Here is a 23,331-nt window from a genome sequence, read left to right as displayed (position 1 = left end):
GAATATAAGCAGTGAGAGCAGCAACGTCACAGTGCGTGGCTCGGGGATGTCACAGTGCATGTCCGGGGAATGTCGTCGTGCATGGCTGGAGGATGTCACAGTGCGTGTTTGGGGGATGTCACAGTGCATGTCAGGGGAATGTCGTCATGCATGGGGGATGTTGCCATGGGCTGTCCTCCATATTTGCCACTGCTTCATCCTCAGCTGGAAACTTGGACAACAATGCCAGATGCTTTCTGGGATGTTCAAGTGTTTATTTGGAGGGAGACGAAGGTTTCTGGGTGATGAATGGAGCCTTCTGGTCCCGCGGGGTCAGTGTGGGGCCCTGCTGCTGGCCCGGCTCCTTTGGCCAGGTCTGGGGTTACCTTCGAGCATTACTGGTGAGGTGACTTCTTTGTGGGTGCAGAGGAGTTCTCGGAGCTGCTGATCTTCCTCTTGTGAGGGCACTGGGGTTGGTATATTCAGCCCAGCATTTATTTACCATTTAACTTCTTGGTAGGAAGCGCACATTGCCATCTTCCATTCAACTTTGCGTGCACCAGGACCCTCAGGTCCAGTTCCGCAAAGCTACTTTCCAAACAGTTATTCCCCAACAGTTCCTGGTTCATGAAGTTGTTCATTCCCAGGTACAGGTTTTTGCACTTGCTCTTGTCAAACCTTTGGGGCTCTTGTCAGTCCATTTCTCCAGCCTGTTGAGAAGGAGAAGTAAGAGAAGGGAAGCAAGAGTATTAAGAAAGAAGCAAGAGTTACCCATTTCTTTTGTCTCCACTTTGTTCCTTAGAGTTGGGGAAAAATTATGTTTGGTGGAAAGACTGAGAAAGCAGCCTGTGCACTGGTAACTGGCCCACGGGCTCCAGCTCCAGCTCTGGCAATGGATAACTCATCCTAACGGAGCCTGAGGGCAGGCTAACCATGGCTTTAAGGATTGTCAGTGGCAATTATAGCTTGAAGGATGGAGGAAAATGTACAAGGCTTCCAGTCGACTATTCCATCCTCACTCAGGTCAAGCTCCTCTTAACTCAGAAGGGAGTTATGAGCGGTGATGGATGCTGGAGCCAGCCCTTGTCATGCGCATTTAACACTATTTTGGGAATCTTACTGCGACCCCTTGAGCTCACCTGCAGCTGCATACTCTATCCCCCCTTGGCTTGCTCCCAGGAGAGGAGCTGTGAGTCTAAGGAGAGAGAATTCAGGGTTAACCACCCCAAATGGAGAAGGTAATGCCACACAAGGAGGTGTGAATCTCTTCTGTCAACAGCTCTCACCTTCATAAAGCAATTCAGGGTTATGTGCAGCTGCCCCATGTGTGGCTCCAGCATCCTCCCTAGCTCTGGGGCATTAATGAATTAAAGGCAACAGTGCCACTGCCATTTGCCATTCTGCTCCCATGCTTCCTCCCACCGCATCCCTGCAGTTCATGAATCCCCATGCACAGGGGAGAGTCAGGAACGGGGGTTTTTTTGTCATGGCAGCTTAGGTATTTGCTTTTCCTGTGGAGAAAAAATAAAAATACTCCTTGAAATAACATTTTGAGGCTCTTCTAAATGTTACATGCCGGGTGACCTTTCGGAGCCAGGCTTAGGGGTTTATTTTTAATCCCTAGGCCAGGACTCCCAGCAGCTGCAGGCCAATCCTGCTCCCCAAGGGCTGGATCCAAAGAGCACTGAAACATCAGTCCTCAGCTCTGCAACGGTCAGGGATGGAGCTCCAGTATTTCCACCCTTGCTGGAATGATACGCTCTCGGCTGTGTATCCCATGCTGCCCTGTGCACCTTAAGGTGGTGTAAGGAGTGTGGTTACCACCAGGATTTGGCTTCTCAAAGCATAAACGCAGCCACTAAAGGTGTCAGGGAAGCACTAGCCCTGCCATACATCCCACTGGGATGCAGGGGATGGTGTGGATTTGCGCAGACTCGCAGCAGTCCTGGCTGCAGAGCCCAGCTGGTGCCACGGATGCAGACATCCTGGACACTCCTGGCCAGCACAGGGTTCTGAGGCAGGCAGGAGGTTGTGGCTAGGGGATACAAAGAGGAATAGTCCACACAGACGAGGCTTTTCTGATGGGAGGTGATGGAGGCACAGGGCAGTTGCCCTGTTTTCCAGCTTTGCTGCCACTACAAATGGCTACGAGGAACAGGATTGCCAGTGTCAGGCAATATTTACAGTGGCAGCTATAAAGCCTATGTGATGAGATTGCCTTTCCTTCCATGGCTCTGTCCATAATTAAGCTGGGAATGGGGTTTCCTAAGCACAATGCCCCAGCTAGGGAATTTCTGGAGTGATTGCCCAAGCTCTGCCGGCTGGATTTGAGCAAGGATTCCATGTCATTTCCAAACTCCCTGGTATCCTCCCCCCAGCCAGCAGCAGCACACTTAGGAGCCTCTGTTTATGAATCCAGACCTATATTGGGCAATTATTAATTTTGTTAAAGCTGTATTCCAATGCCTTTCAAAGGTAAATACAAAAAAGGAAAATACATTAATATCCATTGAAGGGGGAGCACAGTGACACCCGCTCTGACATGCCAATGGGTTTTTCCCGGATAAAAAGTACCTTCTGGAAAAAATCCTGCCTCTGTGGCCTGTCATTCCTGGGGTTTTTACTGGAGTTCAGGAGACAGCAAAAGCAAATAACACAGCCAGAGGCTCCAAGGCAGCGCTGAGCAAGCCGGGAGCCCTGCATGTACCTGGGGCTGGGCTGATGTTTGAGGTGGTTACTTCGGCCCTCTCGCTGTGGGCAAAATTTCACTCCACATTTCCCTCCACAAACCAAAAATGGAAAAATGTCTGGTTTCAACTAGGCAGAACGAGTGATTCCGGCTCTCCATTGAGCTGCACCGTTCACCACGGGGAGGGAATGGGCTGAACCAGCATCACTGGGGTTTTGCCTCTTTCCTTCACACCTACGTCGCCTTTTCTTTCTCCTGCCAAGCAGGAATCGCACACTATCACAGTGCCAGGAACCGGCCCCCTCCAACCAATTCACCAGAGCTGGGTTTTTACAGTGCAATTTCTTTTTAAGGCTGATTCCCAGGTCTGGAGGTGGAAAATGGGGAAAACTGGGGGTTTGTAACTGCACTGTGTCCTTCCCATAGTTTCCTAGGAGACTGGCTGCCTGCGCTGAGTGATGCTGAACGCAGGACTGGAGCTGGTGCCCTGCTCTGCACCATCTCCCCCACTGCAAGCCACCAAGGCCACGCTGCTGAGCCCTGGTCTCAGACAGCAGCTGAGCTTTGCAGAGAAAAATAAATGAATAAATAAATAAAATGTAAAATAATAAAGAATAAAAATTAAAAGCTGGGGGGGCAGGCCCCATGCCCTCCTCGCAGTGGAGGAAGGAACTGGGACACGCCATCTTCATCCCTTCAGCTGTGCAAATCCCACCATGGCCATCACACCCCGAGGAGAGGACCCGGGACATGGTTCACTAGGATGGACAATGAAACCCATGTGCAGGCTGGAGCTGCGCTTTGCAGGGCAGTGAGCATCCCTCCTTCCTCCGGGCTCTTTGCTGCCTCCAACCCATCAGAAATGTGCCAAAAAGGGACATTTGGTGACATATTTTGAGCGTCGGGGCTGGGGGAAGTGACCTTTAGTGAGGACGGGGACCCCGGCCTGGCTATTTTTAACTGAGCATCAGGCCGGGTGATGGCGAGTTTCCTTCCTCTTTCTCTCGCGTGAGCGCTGAGCAAAGGAAAACCAGAGAAACCTCCACAAACCTCCACTCTGAGGCAGGGAAGCCCAGGAGGAAAAAAAAGAAAGGTAACCCAGCACATTTCTCTGCAGCGTCGGGATGGAGGGATTGGGTTGGGAATGTCTCTGTGAAGTGGGAGGATACAGCAGTGACTCTACTGAGGCTTTTCTAGCAAGAAAAATGCAACCAGGGATAAAAGGGACTGGTCTGACAGGGGAGTCAAGCTGGAAGGGACAGGGAAATATAAAAAGCAGCAGGATTCTTTCTTTCCAAAAGTCCCAGGATCTTGTTCCAACACTTCCTAAACAAGAAAAAAAGGGAATTTTCCCCTTTAAAGTGACACAGATTTAGTTCTATTTAAGAAAGGGAGGAATCCAAAATGATAAAAATGAAAGGTTTTGTTTGTTGTAGCTCCCTTTCCAAAACCATTTTATTTTGTTGTCTTGAAAGGAGAAGCCGAGCCACCACCCCCCAACTGATGCCAGCACCAAAAAACCCCTCTCAAACATCTAAGAATTTGCCATAATTACCAATACACACCTACAGTTCCAGAACACCTTATTCTTCTGGGTGCATCAATACCCCAAACCATGTGGACCACATCCCTGCCTGCAGGATGGGCAAGCCAGGACCGAAATCCTGTTGTCTTTCCCTGGAAAACACAGAAATGTTTTGCATCAAAAACCTTTAGAGAATTGGCTCATTCAGTGGTGTCATCACTGTATTTACAGCTTTTGCTAGTGTCTGTGTTTTGCAGGTAGCCTGCAAAGAAGTGGAAACATTACGTGAAGTGAGATATATGTATTTAGCTATATATAGCTCGCAAATATATCGAGCGCTACCTACGCGCCCCATCAAAGGAATTGTTTGCCAAATACTTCACACGCTGCTGTCGGTTTCTCCGATTCTCTTCCCTGAAAAAAGAATCTATCCTACATTAATCAGAGAGCAAATACAAAGCATGACAGGAACAGCTTTTGGCTCCACCAAGGAGGAACATGTGCAATTGCTCAGTTCATTTCGGTTTGGATGCTGAGCCCAGAAACGCTGGTGGCTGCTCACGCCAAAGGTGATGGCCTTTGCGGGAGATGGAAAGATTCTTTTTCCACCAATTTTTGCCTGGTTTTTTTTCCCAGCCTGAGGAGTTAGTGATGGTTTCCCAGCTCAGACATCGTGCCTGAGCATCCCTCCAAATCAAGTCATAAAATGGTCTAGGTTGAAGGGGACCTTAAAGGTCATCCAGTTCTAATCCCCTGCCATGGGCAGGGACACCTTCCACTAGAGCAGGTTGCTCAAGTGGCTTTAGTTGGTCTTATATTCTCACTGGGCTTGGACCAAGTGGGCTCAGGCTGTGCCTGTGCCCAGAAACCAGGGGCTAAGAAGGTAAAAATAAAGAAAACAACCAAACCCCCACCATGCCTTTGCAGTTCTCCTCTTTCCATGGCTCCAGGGGCCGGGGCTTCAGGGGCAAACACATTCCTGAGATGTACAGTGACATCTTCAGCAATGGTCCTGGTGTTCCCTCAGCGCCTGGAGCCCAGCTGGGATGACTCTGGGAGAGCTCAGCAGGGACTCTCCACAATGTGAGCCACATCTCGGTCATGTTTGTGTGGGTCCATCCTGGGTCCCCAGCCAGGTCCACCACCGCTGGGGACACTTCTCCTGGCAATGGCTCAGCCTCCCTGGTGACCCCAAACCTCATGCTAAGCCACTGAGGGTTCACCAAGCGGAAACACCACATCTCATCCTTCCCAAACCTTGGGTGATCCACTTGGTTTTACTTCTTCTAATATCATTTTTATAAAGGCACAGCTTGCTTTGCTCTCCTTTTCTCTCTTGCCCAAGCACATAGGCTCGTGTGGCCATTCCATCCCAGCAGGCTCCCTCCATTCCTGGGTTTTCCCACAAAACACTTCTTATTGGCACACAATTCCCTGCCGTGGCAGGTTGCTCCTGGGAATCTCTGCAGTATCGCAGCCATTGGGCCCGTGCACTGATGGCAAGGGGAACCTAGCAGCCAAGGGGAAAAGGCACCCACCTTCCCCTGGGCAATCAAGGGGCTGCAAAGCAAACCAACTGCCAAAATGTCCCCCTGGCTTGTTGGGCAGGGATGAGCTGGGGCTCTGGGATGGAGGTGGGATGGAGCTGGCACCGGCACGGCGGAGGCTGCCCTCGGCGTAGCGTCACTGCGGTCGGGACGTCGGGAACAACCGTGCCACAAGAACCGAAGCCGGGAATCTGGAAATAAAAATATCACACATGATTTCAGGCTTGCTGAAAGCATGATTGACTGTTTAATTCCACACACACACACACTCCTCTGCTCCCAACCAGGGTGACTCAGCCCTGGCACGGCCGCGGAGGCTTCTCCTGCCTCCTGCCCTCGCCGCGAGAGCGGAAAACGTACCCTCTCGTAAACGGCGGCAGCGATAATCATGGCCAGCGCTCGCAGGGCTGATTGACTGCTGCCAATTCAAACAGAGCTGGAAGCGCTCTCCCACGCTCAGCCGGGGCAGCAGAGGCACCCGCTGCCGAGAAACCACTCTCCATCACCCTGGGATGCTGCTGAACCCCAAACCACCAGCCCGAGGGCTGAGGATGCTGAGCGGCTCCACTGCTGGGCACATGAGGCAAGGGACCTCCTGCAGTGGGAAAGCCAAAACTACTATGCTTAAAATGCTACCAGGGCAGAGCACTGCTGCCGTGGGATGGCTTCTGCTTCCATGGCCATGGGAGACGCTCCCCATCAGCCCATGTCTGCACTGGGCTTGGTGCTTGACAGGACCAGGCATGTGGAGGAAAATAAAGCACACAGCTTGAGGGAAGAAGATGAGCCCCGTGGGATAACCCATCTCCTAGAGCCACTTCCTTTGTTCAAGTGCAAAGCTGCAAAGACAGAGATTGAGCCAACAATTTGAAAGCATCAATCCGACACCAAGGAATTAGAAAAATACTGTCAAAGGAAAACGCACTCCTTTGGGGCTGGCTCGAAGCAGAGCTGCCTGCTCATGGGGCCATTGGGGCTGGGTTGGTTTCGGTTTAACTGTTTTTAGTATCTGCAGGTCTTCATCATGTACTAAGCAAAAGTAGCCCACTAAAGCTGGGGACATAACCCTTTAACTGGCCCAGTTCCCCTTCCCAGCAGCAGGAGCACTCAGCGATTCTGAAGTTCACCTTTTGCCATTGGCATCGCTGCTGCTGAGCACAGCCCCAGTGATTAAACCGAGCTGACCCCGCTCTCAGCCCTCCCCTGTCTCATTTCCACCTCCCAGCTGTAATTTTGCAATGCTATTTCTGCAGGAGGAGGGCAGAGGCACCGTGTTTCCCACTTGTGTCAGCTTGTGCCTGTCACCCTGCGCTGTGGCTGGCAGTGCAGGATCCCCACCAGCGTGCTACAGCCCCGACAGCGTTTTGGGGCTGTGCTGTGTCCCCTGTGTGTGGGACGAGTGGTTTCATGTGAGTTGGTGTGCTGCATGCCTGCCTGCCTCTTCTCCTGAAGTCTCTCACACCAGTCTTGGCTTTTACATTAGTTTTACACTCCAAGTTTCTAGCTGTAGACATGCAGCGAGTGCTATTCCAAATGCAAACCCCAGAATCCATACATTTAGAATCCATACATTTAGAATCCATCATTTACTTTAAAATCCCAAATTCACTGCTCTCAGGCCTAAACTCAGGGCTCTGGAGGGAGGAACACACAGGGCATCTCCTGTTACCGGTGGGATGCGGCTGTAGGACTTGGCTTCCTTCATCACCCCTGACCAGACCATGTTGCTCCTCACAGGCATGCTAAGTCCCATGGCTCTGCACAACATACCCCCCAAAACTCAAAAGCAAAGGCCATGGTGTTTCCCTTCTGCTCTTCCACCCTGTAAAATGACACTGGCCTATCTTCAAACTTCCCTACGAGGCCAGAAGCTCTCTGCTCCCCCAAGTCAACCTGATGACACAAGAACATAAATCCCAAGAAGCACTTTAAGTGAAATACAAAGAGCCAAACTGACTTTTGAAACATACGCATCCCAAGGTACCTAAAGCCTAAGAGGGTTTGCAAGACACCCAAGCCTGCATCTCTCTGAAGACAGAGCAGAGCTGAGCCCTCGTCTCCCACATCAGAAACAGCCTGTGATAAAAAGAGTGAAAAAAAAGGAAATCACAAGAACATTTGCTGCTGGAAACTGCTCATGGGGAGGGCGCGATGTCTGGAAGGAGCCTGTGGCACACAGCGTGTGCCAAGGAAGGGGACGAGATGGGAGATCTCCTCATCCACGCTTGGTGTGAGACACAAAGAGCATCCCCCAGTCTGGGGCGACCCTGGGCTCCTGCCTGGGCACCGTGGTGCCCACCATGAGCACCCTGCACCCCGAGAAGCACCAACCAACCAGTTCAGTAGATTTCATTTTAAGACAGTGAGGAGGCGGCTCTCTGCAGATGGCATCAATACCAGCTCTGCTGCCAACTCCACGGTGTGTCATCGGTTCTGCTCAGCCTGAAGAGATGCAAATATAGAAAACAATGTCATTGTTGCTAGGATTTTCGGGCTCCGGCTGCCTGGCCAAGCTGAGAGCGTGTGGTGATGCTGGGGAAGGACAGCCATGAGGAATGGTGTTATTTCAGATGAAGAGGAAGATGAGTAACTTTCCTAAAGGCTGAGTCCTTTCAGTGCACAAAGGCATTTTTTGAATCAGATCTCCGTTATCAATAACGTTTCTAGCTCCTGTGGGCTCCAAGAACATCAAAGCCTGGGCCTGCTGTGGATTTAGGGATGGTGACAAGAGCCACCCCAAGCTCTGAACTCACAGAAACATCTCAACTTCAATGCACAAAACAACCAGAAATTGGTATTCATAAGACACCAGGTATCCCTATTTACTCCTGAAACTCTCCCTCAGTGCCAGACTGACCACAGTGGCAGCAACAAGGAGTGAAACCCCTTTAGACCCCCTCATGTCTCATCCCGCCACACGGCCAACACAGGAGACATGGCACAAGGCAAACACTCCAGCAGCTGCCAGCATTGCCCTGCCTGCCCCAGGCTTGCAGTAATATAAGAGGCAGCCTTGTATTTCCCATACGCCTCAAACCAGCTGGGAATACCCCCTCCCACTCTCCAAAACCATGCCAGCAAGGCCATTGCACAGCTCTAGGCTCCAGGCACACTGAGGACCTGAGTTTCACAGCTGTTTAGACAGTTGTGAGGCTCACCAAGCTTATGGTGCTGTCCTGAAGCATCTAACACACCTGCACAGGATTCACAGGAGGTCTGTGACTTTTTTGAGCCTGAACCAGGCTCTTTCCAGCCCCCATTTGTTGTTGTGGGCAGCACTATCACCCCACTCAAAAATGGCATTTCTCTCTCCAAAGCTCTGTGCCCAATGACTACCAGCTCTGAAACTGCTCGGTGGGAGGCACACGTCTCCCAGAGGTGATCATAGAATAGGTTGGAAGGGACCTTAAAGCTCATCCAGTTCCAAGCCCCTGCCACGGGCAGGGACACCTTCCACTAGAGCAGGTTGCTCCAAGCCCCTGTGTCCAACCTGGCCTCGAACGCGCCCTCCCCGCACACCCCACACGCCAGGAACATTAATTTCCACCTAATTGACTGCTGATCCCACGCACAGCCCGGGAACAGCAGCCAGAGGCTGCTTTGTCTGGGACCTGACACCATCCCACTCCATCCACCAGCAGCAGGACACAGGGCGGCCCTGGCACAGGGCCGAGAGGATGGGGATGGGGAACGGCCTCGCACAGGAAAGCCTGTGAGTGCTCCAAACATCTGACATCCAGCCCCAGCCCAACTGGCTTCTCATCCCTGAAAATACACAACCCTGACCTATTTCCAGGGAATGCAAGGGCCCGTTTAAACAAATCCCTGATAAATGAAGGCAAGGAACCATTTCCTCCCTATTTCCTTCCATTAGAAACGAAACACTGCCATTAATCACCAATAAAGAAATAAAACCCCTAAACGAGCTGCTAGTGACTGTGTGAGTCAGGTCCTTCTCTCCCAGCTCACCATGGACCTGACCCCAGGCACAGCCAGGCTGCCCTGAGCCAAACCATTGCTCTCTCTTACCTGCACTACATTAAAAACCCCCAAACAGAGAGAGCTGCTGTCAGGGACGTGCTGAGGTTAACTGATGCTCAGCCCCATGGGCACCCCCTGGTTTATTACTCCAATTAATTTCTTTTTTTACTCCAATTACTGTTATCTTTTTTTCCCCTCCAGGAAAAGCCTGTGTGCAAGAGCCCTTTAGGAAAAATCAGGCCCCACACTGGGTACAAGTTACTCCTGGGGACGTTCCAATTGGACACAGGAGGGAAATTTTTCACAAGGAGAACAATCAGCCTTTGGAATAATCTCCCCAGGGAAATGGTAGATTCCCCAATGTTGGATACTGTTAAGATTTGGCTGAACAGGATGCTGGGACATCTAGTCTGGGTCATGCTTTGCCAGGAAAGGTTGGACCAGATGATCCCTGAGGTCCCTCCCAATTCTATGGTTTTATGAAATATCAGGATCCTTTAATAAGAGCTGCTGTTTTGCAGACCCTGGGGCAGCCTCCAGCCACAGTGACCATTCCACCCTGCTCCCCCTAAGACCAAACCCCACTTCCGAGATGGCAGCGAGCAAACGCCTCGGTGGCTGTCGCAGCACCAGCGGCCCCAGGGGAAGGAGCCGGGCCCTGGGACACCGTGTCCTGGCCAAGTGCTGCCAGGAGCAGCTTGCTGGTGGCTGGAGCAGTTCTCTGCAGCAGGGAGGAGGCAGGCGCTGCCTTGCAGAGCGTGCAGGAATTCTCCCTGCGTTTGCAGACTTGGCTTGCGGAGGTAACTTTGGGCTGCTTTGCTTTCTCTGAGCCACATTAGGATCCTACCTGGGCACCGCGCACGGGGCTGTTTACTTAATGGTGTCAGGAAAACACAGACCACCCCAAAGCTCAGTGCTGGCCACGCTGGATGCGTGCAGCTCCCAATGCAAGGGACTGTGTACGTCTTGCTCCAACAGCAGCACTGCAAAGCATGCAAAAGACTCCCTTTCCCCAGGCAGGCTGGCTGTTAACAGTGATGCCGTGGATGCTGAGCGCACGGAGATGTCCTGGTTTCCGGTCAGAGCAATACCTGCATTCCCCCGTGAAATGGGGGGACTTGTCTCCTTGGGTGGGTGCAACATAGACCGTGGGGTGCTCATGCCATGATGCTCACGTTTTACCTGTGGGGTCACAGTCAGGATGGTTACGTGGCTGTACGATGGGGCTGACGGCAAGTTCTGCCCTGCCTCCTCCTCCTCCTGCATCCTCCAGTCCCACTATACCCAAACTGGGGCCGTCCCCAGGGAGGGACCTAACAGGAGGGCACAAGACAAACCCAGGGACATTCCCCCCAGCACCATCCCACCAGTGAGGAGCTCAGGAGCTGCCCTTCAGCTCACAGCCCAGCTGTGCTGTGAAGCCAAAACTCGCTCTAGCCCAGCATGGAGTGAGACACTTCCTGCTCCGGCGCTTATCTCCGTGGCCAGGCGGCCTGGAGGAAGCCGAACTCCCTCACGCTGCTGCTCAGTGGCTGCCGGCCAAGGGTGCACTTGTGTTTCACACAAACACAGCAGGGAGAGCGGCTCCCGCCACGGCCATGGCACACGGGCTCCAGCTGGCAGTGAGCCCCTGTGAGCCGCACAAGCCACACATAAGTAGTTCTGACCTGATGTTGCTCTTCTCCAATGTAAATTGACATGGACACATCCTGGCGGCCCTGGCCGTGGGGATCCTGATCCAAAAAGCCTTTGGGGGGTGCACTTTGGGGTGTTGTGGGTCTTGCAGATTGGCAGAGGAAGTGTCTGTCCCTTCCCCTGGTCACCTCCTCCCCGGCGCTCCAGAGGATGCCAGCAATGGCTGCAGGGCACAGATCAAGCACAAACTGCCACTGCTGTGTCCCACGGGGACAGTGGGGTCCCTGGATATACCCTCACCCAAGTCACAAACACCCCCCGAATATTAAACTTCTCACTGATAACCCAGCACAGCACCTGATGCACATGGCTTAGCTCCTGTGTGAAAGCCCTCAAGGGGGAGAAGCTCATGTTGTGTCCTGCGCCCCCACTAATGAGCTTCACAACCCACTGCAGGGGTCCAGCAGCGTGACCCAGACCTCGGGCAGCTCATGGGATGTGTACCCACAGCGCTTGCTGTAGCACACTGACGGATTCTGCATCAACTATGCACCAAGTCCCTGCTCCTGAAAAGCAAGGCTTGCTCTCCTGGCACAGGAGCCACTTACCCACCATAAATGTCCAATTTGGGCCTATAAACTTTGCTGGGAAATCAGTTTAGCATTGCTCAAGCACACAGCAGTGCTTGGCTGTGATACTAAATTCACTCCCAAAGAAGATGGACCGTACCTCCAACAGCTAGGGGGGTTTGGTCCTGTCTCATACCACTGCATCACCCCCGCACAGGATGACTTCCCACAGAGGCCAGCAGACCCCAACATGTGCTGCTGAGGTGTTTCTTGAGGACATCCTTGGGGACAAGGCACCAGAGCAGCCGTCCCTGCCTACACACACAGCATCACTGCATCGACTGAGTGTTTTTGCAGACACACTAAGAGGCAGAATGGGAATGTCAGGAGGAGACGTGCTGAAGGCAAACCCTGTGCCCTGTGGGTGAGATCTGACATTGGAGGTTTCCACATGTGAGCAATACAGGGATGCACCCCAAGCTGCTGCTGCAAACCTTCAGCAACCATCCAGAAGCAACAGATGAGCACAAACCTTGGCTGACAACTCATGGAGAGAAATAGAGGGGGATTAGCTAAGTAAATTGTGCTGGGAGTTGCTTATTCCATTAAAATACCCGCTCACAGGGGAATGCAGCCCTACAAGGGGACCCAGGCATTGGGTTGAGGGGACAAGGGGCATTCAGCATCCCTCACCCCAGTGCCACTGGCGTTTTGCACCCTACAACCATCCCGGTGGCACGAAGAAACGCCAAGAGCATGGAAAACCTCGATAAGGTCGGTGAGTAGGAAACGCAGCCGAAATCCTTGAGTTTCATAAGGGGGTTTGACAATAGCCCGGAGAGCTGCCAACTTTCCTTTCAAGCGACAAGTGCGCTCGGAAACTTCAGGCTCTCTGCAAAGAAAAGAGCTGAAAAGAAAAGAAACTTTGCTAAAAGAGGGAGTTTTGGGCTGGTTTGCTGAATTCCAGCTGTGAGATCATGAGAAATATCCCCTTGGTGTGACTGAGCTGGGCGCTGCCCTTGGTCGTCCCCAGCCCAGGAGGGAGGAAAGGAAATTGATATAATGAAATTCAAAAGCAGAGGGAAAACGCAGTGTTTCTGGATAAACATTTAGGCTTTGCTATAAGCTCCTGATGCAACATCTCCCATCGCAGCCAGGCTCTTTTTGCATTTCAAAGTTGGGATTTCCAATGCAAATGATGCCGAGGAGCCAAAGCTGGGCCCTGCCATGGGGCTAAGGGCTCCCTTGGCTCTGTCGGCTGCCAGCCATGGGGTTTGCTCCTGGAGAAACCCTCAGTCCTGCTGGAGGATAGGATGGAGGTGAAAATCCTCCAAGGAATTTGCTCAGGGACGTGCTCGGGTGAAGCCGTTTCTTGTCCCAAATGGAGATGGGGAGCTCTGAAGGTTGCACCGCCCTGCTGTGGAAAGGGCAGTGTTAAGCCAAAGTCTTTATCTAGCAGTAGAAATGAGTGAAAAAGCAGCCTATTTGGGAGCTGAGCTCTGCAGTGGGTTTGTGCCCGAGCAGGGGCTGCAGAGGCCCAGCTCCAAAGCCCCAATAAAGCATTTGGGCTCAAATGGACCTGATGCACAGGTCCCAGAACGTTCCCTGAGCAAACTTGCTGGAAGCTGGGGACCTTGAATGACCTCGATTTTGGGCAGAACCAGCAGTGGCCGCAGGGCCACACCATCCCCATCACCCCCAGTGGTACTGGAGTCCCATCGTGCCCCTTCCAAAGGCAGCAAACAGTATTCCCAGCCCTGGCAATTAACATCTACATGGGTCACTGTGTTTGCAAAGCGTTTGGGATTTGCATTTGATTAAAATGAAGTGCTAGGAAAACAAAGGCACTAAAGGCAGTTCCTTAGTGCAGCTGGGCCAGGGTGAGGTCCATGGCGTGACTGGCCCAAGGGAATAGCATGGATGGGAGGACAAACACCCCAAATTTGATGTAAAAGGGGGCGAGGGCAGGGGCTGGAGCAAGGGCTGTGACCTGGGCAGGCTGAACACCAGCCAAAGCACACCCAAAGTGCTCCAGACGACTCCCAGAGCTTGTTGGGTTTTGTCCTCCCTGCTTCGGAGCAGGATTTGTATATGGAAAAAACATGCCAGGCGCATGACAACAGACCTGCTCCATCTGGATAAATAGTTAACCGAGCAGTCAAAATAGCTGGTGCTACGGAACAGCTGCTGGGACAGGAGACAGCGGCAGAGGAGACGCATCGCTGGAAAAACGGGATGGGAGGGAGGAAGGAAGTGCTTGAGCTCGGGGATGTGGGAACAGGCAGCAGGAGAAGGCCCCGCAGAGGCTGAGATCGCCCCCCCTTGCACTGCGAGGGGTCCTCTGGGCTCTGCTGAGCCTCTTCCCTGGAGCATCCCAAATCCAGGTGCTGGAGCGATGCCCCTGCCCCAAACACGGGTGCCTGGCTCATGCCACAGGACCAGGACAAGGGGGTGCCCCACAGCAATATGGGGGAGATGGCAGGAGCCCCTGCTCACACACTGTCCCCCAAGGAGCTCAGCTCCGTGGGGCTTACAGGGGCATTGGTGATGGGGGCAGCTGCACCCATGACCCTGAGGCGGGTCCCCTTTTAGAGGCTTCAGGCTGGGGCAGCGTCCTGAAAAGCCGCATGAAGAACCAGAGCTCACCGGGAGAGCTGGGAGTGGGAATGGGAGATGCGGGGTGGGAGGTGATGCTGGACTCTCTGGAAGCAGAGATAGAGCTCCCACAAGGCAGCACTGCACATCCCGCCCCAGGCAGGACATCACCAGGCATATGGGCTCCCTTTCAAAGGAGGGAATGGCCCTTTTCCATCCCTACTGATTAGATGGGGCTTAGCCCTATTCCAGACACCAGAACCAATTGCCTGCACTAGTAAGCCTGGATTAGCTTCCCCCAAAATGATGCACAAAGGCCACATTTCACCAAAAGGGAAGTTTTCCAGCAGAAAGGCCACGGCCATTGAGCTGCCTGTCCCCAGACCCACACCCTGGACCCCACACCAGAACTACTGATGCCCATCAGGGATGGTTTCCCTGTGGTCAGAGCACAGGAACCAAAGAGCTTCCACAGGAACTGGGCAGCTCCCAACCACGCACATTGTATGCTCTAGGACAGGCCCAGCACCTCAATAGTGGCTTTTCTTGAGCACATCCCCAGGGACAGGGAGGTTCACATTGCTGGGAAGCAGCTGGAGCCTTGGCATCGGCTCCCCCTCTCCCCAGACATCCTGCAGCAAAGCTCCTGATGGGAACAGCTCTGCAGGATGAATGGGATGGAGCCTTTCCCACCCGCAGTGCCAGGATGCATCCCAACACACTTATGTCCACCTTGCTACAACCCACAGAAGGGTTACGGGGACAATCATTTCAGGGGGTCTCAAATCCACCTCCCGAAGGAAAACTCCCAAGCTGAGACTGTTTCTTGCCATGATGTGATACTACATGGATGACGAAGAGCCATTCTTGAGCTCACAACCCTGCCGGGACCTCTCCCATCCTTCCCCTCTCATCTGTTGCTCCATGAGGGATACGGTGCCTATTCCCACCACATGGCAGGGATGTGACCACACATCCCTCGCTCCATGTTAGATGTGCTCATATTCCCATTGCTGATTCCCAATGCTACGTACCTGGGTAATTATCATTAATAAACACTCATTTATTAATGATTTCTATCTGATTCACTAAATCACAGCAATGCTGCCGGCAGGAGCAGCAGATGCTCCGGGTGGGTTTGAGCACAGCAGTAGGAAGCACCACAGATGGCTCCAGTCCTGAGATCCAGGCAGTGGAAGTGCCTGATGGACACCCTGGATTGATTAAAAAACTACTAAAAGATTTATTAACCCTTTGAGAATTAGTCTATGATAGAATTGGGCAAACAGGGATGAGAGCTCGCTCTGAAATTTCCACGTTGGAAAAGGCCAAAAAATGTCAACGTTCCCAGGGAAGATTAGGGGAAAAAAAAAGTCATTCTGCTTTGGCCAAAACGTTGTATTTCTGCAAAATCACTTTGTTTTCTCTGTGATTTTTCAGAGCGTGGTTACAGAGCACAATCTGAACCCAATTATTTCCAAACAAGTGTAACTTTGCAAGAAAAAAAAATGTAAATATTTGCCCTGACGGAGTGAAAAAGGCTGCTCCAACTTTGTCAAGCTCTTCCCTCGCTCCAGCTCCCCCACCCAGCGTGTTTTGATTCCATTTTTATGAGAAATCAACAGTTGGAGAAAGCTTTTGGATTTTCCAATGGAAAAGAGCAGGAGGGACGCTGCTTCTACAAGTTCCGCCTATGAGCGCCTGGCTCGCTGGCCCCTCGGTTGCTGTGAATTTTCCATTGCTGGAAATCTTAACTATCAGGAGTGGATGTTTTTCCCACAGACACACGGGTCAGCAGCTCCCTGCACACAACCATTCCACCCAGCGTGAGCCGTTGCTCCTGGAAAGCTGTTTTCCACCCGACGCAGCCTGGTTTGGTCTGACCGCAGGGAGCGGAGCAGCCGGAGAGCCGGACCAGCGCTCAGCACTCCAGCTGTTCCTCTGCCCTTCCTGCTTACGCACCCCGGCACGGCTCCATCCCTCCCGCAGCAGCTGCCCAGATGTGCCTGTGCTCCAGATGTGCAGCACCACAGCAAACCGGCGGCAGCAGCCCTCCCGGGTGTCCCTCAGGGACATTGAATCACAGAATCATCTAGGTTGGAAAATACCTGTAAGATCCTTAAGTCTAATCATTACACCAGCACTGCCAAGTCCACCTCTAAACCATGTCACTAAGGGCCTTATCTACACGTCATTTAAATACCTCCAGGGATGGTGACTCCACCACTACCCTGGGCAGCCTGTTCCAGTGCTTGACAACCCTTTTGGGGAAGACGTTTTTCCTAATATCCAATCTAAACCTCCCCTGGCACAGATTGAGGCCATTGCCTCTTGTTCTGTCACTTGTTATTTGGGAGAAGAGACGGACCCACCTCACTACAATCTCCTTTCAGGTAGTTATCAAGAGCAATAAGATCCCCCTGAGCCTTCTCTTCTCCAGACTAAACCCACCCAGGTCCCTCAGCCGTTCCTCATCACACTTGTGCTCCAGGCCCTGCACCAGCTCCATTGCCCTTTGTTGGACCTGGTCCAGAGATTCAGCAGGGATTCCAAGACATGGCTCATGCTACAGCAGATCCCAAATAGCTTGAACTTCAGGCACGGTTCAGCAGTTCTAACACAATGCTTGAGGTCAGAATGTACACAGGGCTGCAAGACCTCAGCAACGTTGCTAAACCCAGGCTTGTTTTATGAAGAACTTAAAGGTATTTATGTTTTTCACAAGTGGGAACACATTCACCACCTGCCAAATGCACCACATTCATCAAAAATACAATTTCCAACACATTAAATATTTAGAAGCCATGCCAAAGCTGCAGGACAATAAATAGCAATAACATTGGGGTGAAATAAGGAGGACGTTTCACTTAATTCTTCTGTTGCCAGTGTGCACAAAAGTAAGGCCAAATTCTGGAAGCCTGCTCCCTGCCTCCAGCCCGTCCTTGTCACCAGGACCATCACACCTCCGTTCCTGGCTGGAGCTTTGTGTCCCCTGAGGCTTCTCCCCTCTCCTCTTTGGGTCCCAGCAGGAAGGGCTGGAGCTGTGGGATTAAACCTCACAGCCTGGGGGTGGAATTCTCTGCCTGGCTCCAGAGGTTTCCCGATCTCGGTGCAGCAGTGAGTCAGTGGAGAGCGTGACTCAGTGTTCAGTGCACAGAGCAGGGAAAGCAAATACCGGCAGCTCCGCCGTGCCAAAACGGTGGATCCCATGGTTCCGGTGCCAGGGACAAACCTCAGCCACATCTGGCAGGGGAAGAAATGAAAAGCAGGATCGTTATGGTCAAGTCACCCCAGCGAAGGTGAAGATAAGCCCTGTCTGCTCACGGGATTCCTGAAATCCATCACCAATCTGAACCTGGGGCAGGAGGAACACCTTGCGCAGGGGCAAGGTTTGCAAGTGAAGGGCAATCCCCCCAGGATCATTTCCACCTCTGGGTGTTTTCCTTTGGGCACGCAGCAACTACAACTCACGAAGGTGGGATATTTCCCTTCTCTAAGTGTCCCTAACAAGCAATGCAATCCCTTGGGAAGGGCTTCTGGCATCAGGGAAAGCGCAGGGCCAGGATCCTATAGGGGAAAAGCCATCCTTCATGTTGCACTGCAGCCTCTGTGCCAAACCCAGGAGCTGGGGAAGTTCCTGCTGCCTGATGGGCACATGAAGTCAATATCCCAAACCCACTAATTCTGGGAGGTTTTACGCATGGAGGGAAAGCATTCAGTGAGAAAAACCCTCGGTGTATCTGCATAATTCCTGCTGATGGTCTATAGGGACACCATTGTCCCCAGCCCTTCCCAGGGACCTCGATGCAAACCACGCTGCCCCAGCCCTGCCACCATGGGCACAATCATTTTAAGGGTAAAAGCCAGAAAGCAAAGCTGTGCCAAGGAGCTGTAGCTGAACAGGCTGGTTTGAGGCCACTGCCTGCAGAAAACCAGTCCCAGGGGAGCAAGGGTTTTCCGGAATCAGGAAGGGTGACAAGGGCACAGGACCAGGGCTGGGCTTTTCTCAGTATGTTCATTTAGGTGGCAGAAAAATCTGACAGCAACAGAAAGGAGCTGGAAAAACAAATAGGTGTGTCCGGCAGCAAAGGGGCCGTAGCTATAGCAATGGGACAGGCCCTGTTGACAAAAGGCTGCACAAAGGACCTTCTTTTAGAGATTAAAAGCAGTTTATGAGCTGGCAGAGCTCCCTGGGAAGGTGCCGGAGCTGCCACCATGGCCTTGGGAAGCAGGAGCTAAAAATCCAGGGTGGGGGGAACGTAGAATCATACTCAGAAAGGTTTGGGTTGGAAAGGACCTTAAGACCCTAAGGTCCAACCCCTGCCATGGGCAGAGACACCTCACACAAACCTGGTGCCTGCAGCATCCCCTGGGGCCGGAGCTGCAGTGGATTTCTGGGTGGCCCGTGGAAATGGGGTGGTCATACAGGGGCTGCTCCCTAGGGCATGGCAGGGTCCCCAAAGGGATGGTTTATTTTGGGGATCCCCCAAGCTCTGATTGCCAGGATGTTGTGTTTCTGGTGTCACCATTTGCAGGCACAGCCTGGGGCTAATGCTTGCTAGCTTATAGAGGTGTCCAAGGCTTGGATGGTGCCTGAGCTGGATGCCACCCTCAAACCCTCCTTGCTCCCATCCCAGGCACCTACACAGGGGGAGGCAAAATGTTGCTGGAGGGTTGTGCAGCTGCTCAGAATGCCCTGAAGGCAGTGCCCAAAGCAAGACCATGAACAACAGGGGTTGACTCAATACCTGACCATTACACTGCGTCCAGGGAGTACAGCAACCCCAAACAGCCACAGGCCCCTGTCTTGCCTTCCTCCTCCTGTGTCCCCTGCAGAAAGTGGGGTCTGGCTCAGCAAAAACCTCCTGGGACATCCAACACAGCAGAGGAGGCATATGTGAGCCAGAAGCTTGGCTGAGCCACCGGAGAAGATCAAAGGGACAAGCTGCACCGTGGTGAGGGCAGAGCAAGGCTGGGGGAGCCAGCGGCTCGATGCCAGGGGACTGGTGGTGGGACACAAAAACCAGCCTTTGACCAGAGTGATTCACACTCAGGTCGAGCTTTGCCGCAGATGAGGGCTCCCGAATACTGAAGTGAAGCACTCACAAGCTGGGGCTGAGCTGCAATTGTCTGTTTTAACTTATCCAAGGCTTACCAGAAGATTAGTTTGTATTAAAGTCACGGATCAGCACTGACAACAGCATGACTCCGCATGCAGCCACTTCACACCACCTGAACACGCCTGCAGCTGACGGTGGCCCAGGATGAGAGGAGGCCAAACCTCACCAGCAAACAAATCTCTATGTCAGGGCTAGCCTGGGACCCTGAGGGATATTTGGGAGAACAAGCAAGTGGTAATGCCTCTCCCATCTGGATCTAGCAGCCGGAGTGCTGCCCAGAGCATGGTGGTTCCCAACACCAGAAGATGCTACATGGGCAACCACAGGAGCGCTGCGGGAACCGAAAGGAGAGCACAGGCACCCTATGGATGCAGCAGGGATCTGCCTGCTTCCGCAGTGGAAAGGGCAATGTAAAAATCAGAAGTCATGTTAAGACAATCACCTGTAGTTTACGCCTGTGCAAGCGAAGCGATCACTACTCTCTGGTCTCCGTTAGCTCAAGCTAGGCTGAAGCCCCGCTAAGCCACGTGAGGCTGTGCAGTTCTCTGAAATGAAAGAAGGAAAAGTCTTAAAAGGAGAAAAGCCAAAGGCTGCCTTGGGCAGCCTGTGGTGGTGTCATGGCTGTGTCCTTCAGGGCAGTAAATGGCTGGTGGGCCACTTGTGTGCTGAGAGCCACATCCTGAGATTGGGAAGGAGCTGGACACAAGCCCAGGCAAAGCCAGCACTGCCACTCAGCCGTGCACTGGTGAAGAGTAGCAGGCTGCTCTCTATAGCAGTTCAAAGGCAGGGAAAGCAAGCTCCTCTTGCTCAGGAGCCCAGGAAAAACACATGTATTGCAAAGGGTAGAGCAGTCTCAGCAGTGACACACAAGGGGGTTGCAACTCAGAGGAACTGCAGAGCTGCTTTTAGAATCATAGAATCAACCAGGTTGGAAGAGACCTTTAAGATCATCAAGTCCAACTGTTCCCCAGCACTGCCAAGGCCACCACTAACCCATGGCACTGAGGCCTCGTCTACACGGTGTGTGAACACTTGCAGGGACGGTGACTCCAGCACTGCCCTGGGCAGCCTGTTCCAATGCCTGAGCACCCTTTGGGGTAGAAATCGGTCCTAACACCCCATCTAAACCTCCCGGCACAGCCCCGGAGCTGGTTCGTCTCCAGCTGAGCACGCCCAGACCCCCGGAGCCCGGCAGACACCCGCGTCCTGCACCATGCCCGGAGCCGGGAACGCTGGCAGCGTGTGCCCAGCGCCGCGGGGCCGCAGCCGCTCCGGGGGCGAGCAGCCCCGTATGCCGCCCTTGTCGCTGTACCAAGAACAGGCGCTTCCCGGTCCCCACGACGGGACTCGCTGTTCCCGGTGCTTGGCTGCCTGGCGAGGCCTCCGGAGCTGCGTGAGCAACGAGCTGGGAAGGAAATGTGTGATTTTAATGCAGAGAAACCCTACCAGCGGCAGCCGCAATAGCACTAATGGCTCTTACACTGAGCGCAGCCACCCTGTACCCTTCGCTGGCCCAGGGGGCACGAAGCATTGAGCACTAGAAAGCAAGCAGGCAAAACGCCCAAGGAACTGGAGGGATCTTTCTCATGCCCTTCTAACACTGATTTTGGCTATGAGGAGACGTTGTGGAGCAGAGCAGCATCTCTAATTCCTACACTGCATCGCAAGCACAAGGAACAGACAGTGGGACCTCCTGGACATCAACCCACACTCCTCATCCATGGATTCCCCCCTCGCCTGTGTTGCAGACTTAATTAAAGAAGAGCTATAGCCTCTCAGCAGCAGGCTTTGCTGCTTTTAAGCGTTAGTGCAAAATTCAGGAGGAGTAACCATTATTAGTGCAAAATTCAGGAGGAGTAACCATTATTAGTGCAAAATTCAGGAGGGTTTTGCTTCACTCTCTGAGAGCTTTTGCGTTTATGGTAAATTAAAAAACTATTTTCAGCTCCCTGGGTCCTGCCTCCCACAACCTAATGAAACCACAGGAGACAACCAGCACACTGGGGAGGGCATGAGCAAAGAGCACACTCTCCACCACGCCATCAGCTCTGACAAAGATGAGACATCTTCTGCAGACAGATAAGGTGCCAGAAGATCAACTGCATCACAGTGTATTTTGAGACCAGTGAATGAGAGGAGGAAAAGGCAGTTTTTAAGAGCAACACCAGAAGGACAATTGTAAAGGCAAAGAGACGTCATTTAAAATCCAGCAGATTTTAAATTGACCCTATGGAGGATGAAACACTCTTTTCTCTTTAAATATTGACACTCGCAGTATAAAGGAACAAAAACATCGTAATACTCCAAGGAGCATAAACCCCAAGGTATGGGGGGGTATTTCTGTGAAACCATTGACATTTTTGATTAATGAGCTTTCTGTGGGTGGTTTATGTAAAGGAGAAGGGTAAGAGACACAGACACGACTTATTCTCAAGACTAAAGGTCTCCTGACTCAACGCTTCTCCTGACTCAAGAATTCATCTTTGTGTTTTCTGCCTTCGCAGATCTTGCTGGATGCGAGACAAAGCTGTACAATTTGTGAACTTCCTATCAACAGTGCAGGCTGTTTAGGCTCCAAGGCAACAAAACCAAGTTAAAGCCTACTGTGAAATGCTTAACTACATGTGCTTAATATTACACCTTAATTCCAGATTTAATTTAATCTGAGCACAGTGATGAACTGAAGCCCTAATAAATGTCTAGCTACATATACATATTGAAATCCCCCTGTTATAGGTATCATATAGGAGACGACTTATTAGAGAGCGAAAAATCTTTATAGGATGCTTTTACCAATGAGAAAGTATAAGGGGAAGCCTTTTCTGTTATTCCTCAAGCATTAATATGGGATCAGTCACCCAGAAACTCAGACTGAGCTTCAACAACCTGCAGTTGATGGCAGGAACTGCACTACAACCCTTTCCAGGATTACAACCCCTACATGCACTACAACAACCCCTATCTGCAGAGCCCTCCTACAGCAACACTCTGCCATTGTCCAACAGCACAGAAATAACTCAGTCACATAGTCTTAGGAAACTTACTGGGTCTGGCTAACAACACATGGGGAATATATATTTAAATAAAGTAATTACCACAACATGCTGTGCATCACTTCACCTCTTTTCACTTTGTTTTTCCTTTGCCCATGCTCCTGATGCAGCAGCAATGCCAGTGGATGAGCAGAGCAGCAGCTCCTTTGGAGTCCGGTAAGGGGTTTTGTTGGTTCCTAGAAATTGTATGAGGTTGAGGAGGTTAAAACCTTTGGGTGGCTGAAAGGCAGCGAGACGAAAGCTGAGCTCCAAACTCAGCTCCACAGAGCTGCATTAAAGATAGGGGCAATCACTCATAACAAAGAGCTAAAAATTTGGAATTAGATGATCGTTAAGGTCCCTTCCAAACCAAACCATTCTATGAATAAGAATTTTACATGTCAGATATTAAGCACGACAGTAAGAAGGTATGATGTTTAGCAACCACCTTACCAACACCTCCTGCAAGAGAGCAAACACCATCTGAGAGCAGCAAGCCTGAGTGCCAGTTCTCCCTGTATCCCTAAGGAAACACCGCACGTCTCATCTCTGCCAAGCAAAGGAGCCACAAAACACACCTTTGTGGGGGACTTGCAGCAAGGCACAGAGATGCACTAGAGCAGGTCACAAAAGTAAGAGACAGCTGGAAATGTATTGCT

At 52.1% G+C, this 23,331-nt stretch overlaps 1 long non-coding RNA gene across 1 annotated transcript; it reads right to left on the bottom strand.

Annotated features, from left to right (window-relative positions):
- Positions 1–8,012: 8,012 nt before the first annotated feature.
- Positions 8,013–22,981, bottom strand: LOC115602030. The gene is made up of 3 exons (XR_003989570.1): positions 22,736–22,981; positions 12,691–12,832; positions 8,013–8,182 (listed from the first exon to the last, which is right to left on the bottom strand). It is a non-coding gene; the product is annotated as an uncharacterized LOC115602030 (long non-coding RNA).
- Positions 22,982–23,331: the final 350 nt, after the last annotated feature.

This window comes from Strigops habroptila, assembly GCF_004027225.2.
Source record: "Strigops habroptila isolate Jane chromosome 13 unlocalized genomic scaffold, bStrHab1.2.pri S16, whole genome shotgun sequence".
Taxonomy (NCBI): Eukaryota; Metazoa; Chordata; class Aves; order Psittaciformes; family Psittacidae; genus Strigops; species Strigops habroptila.
The sequence above is the reverse complement of the archived record's forward strand: the minus strand, read 5'-3'. Positions and strand labels throughout refer to the sequence as shown.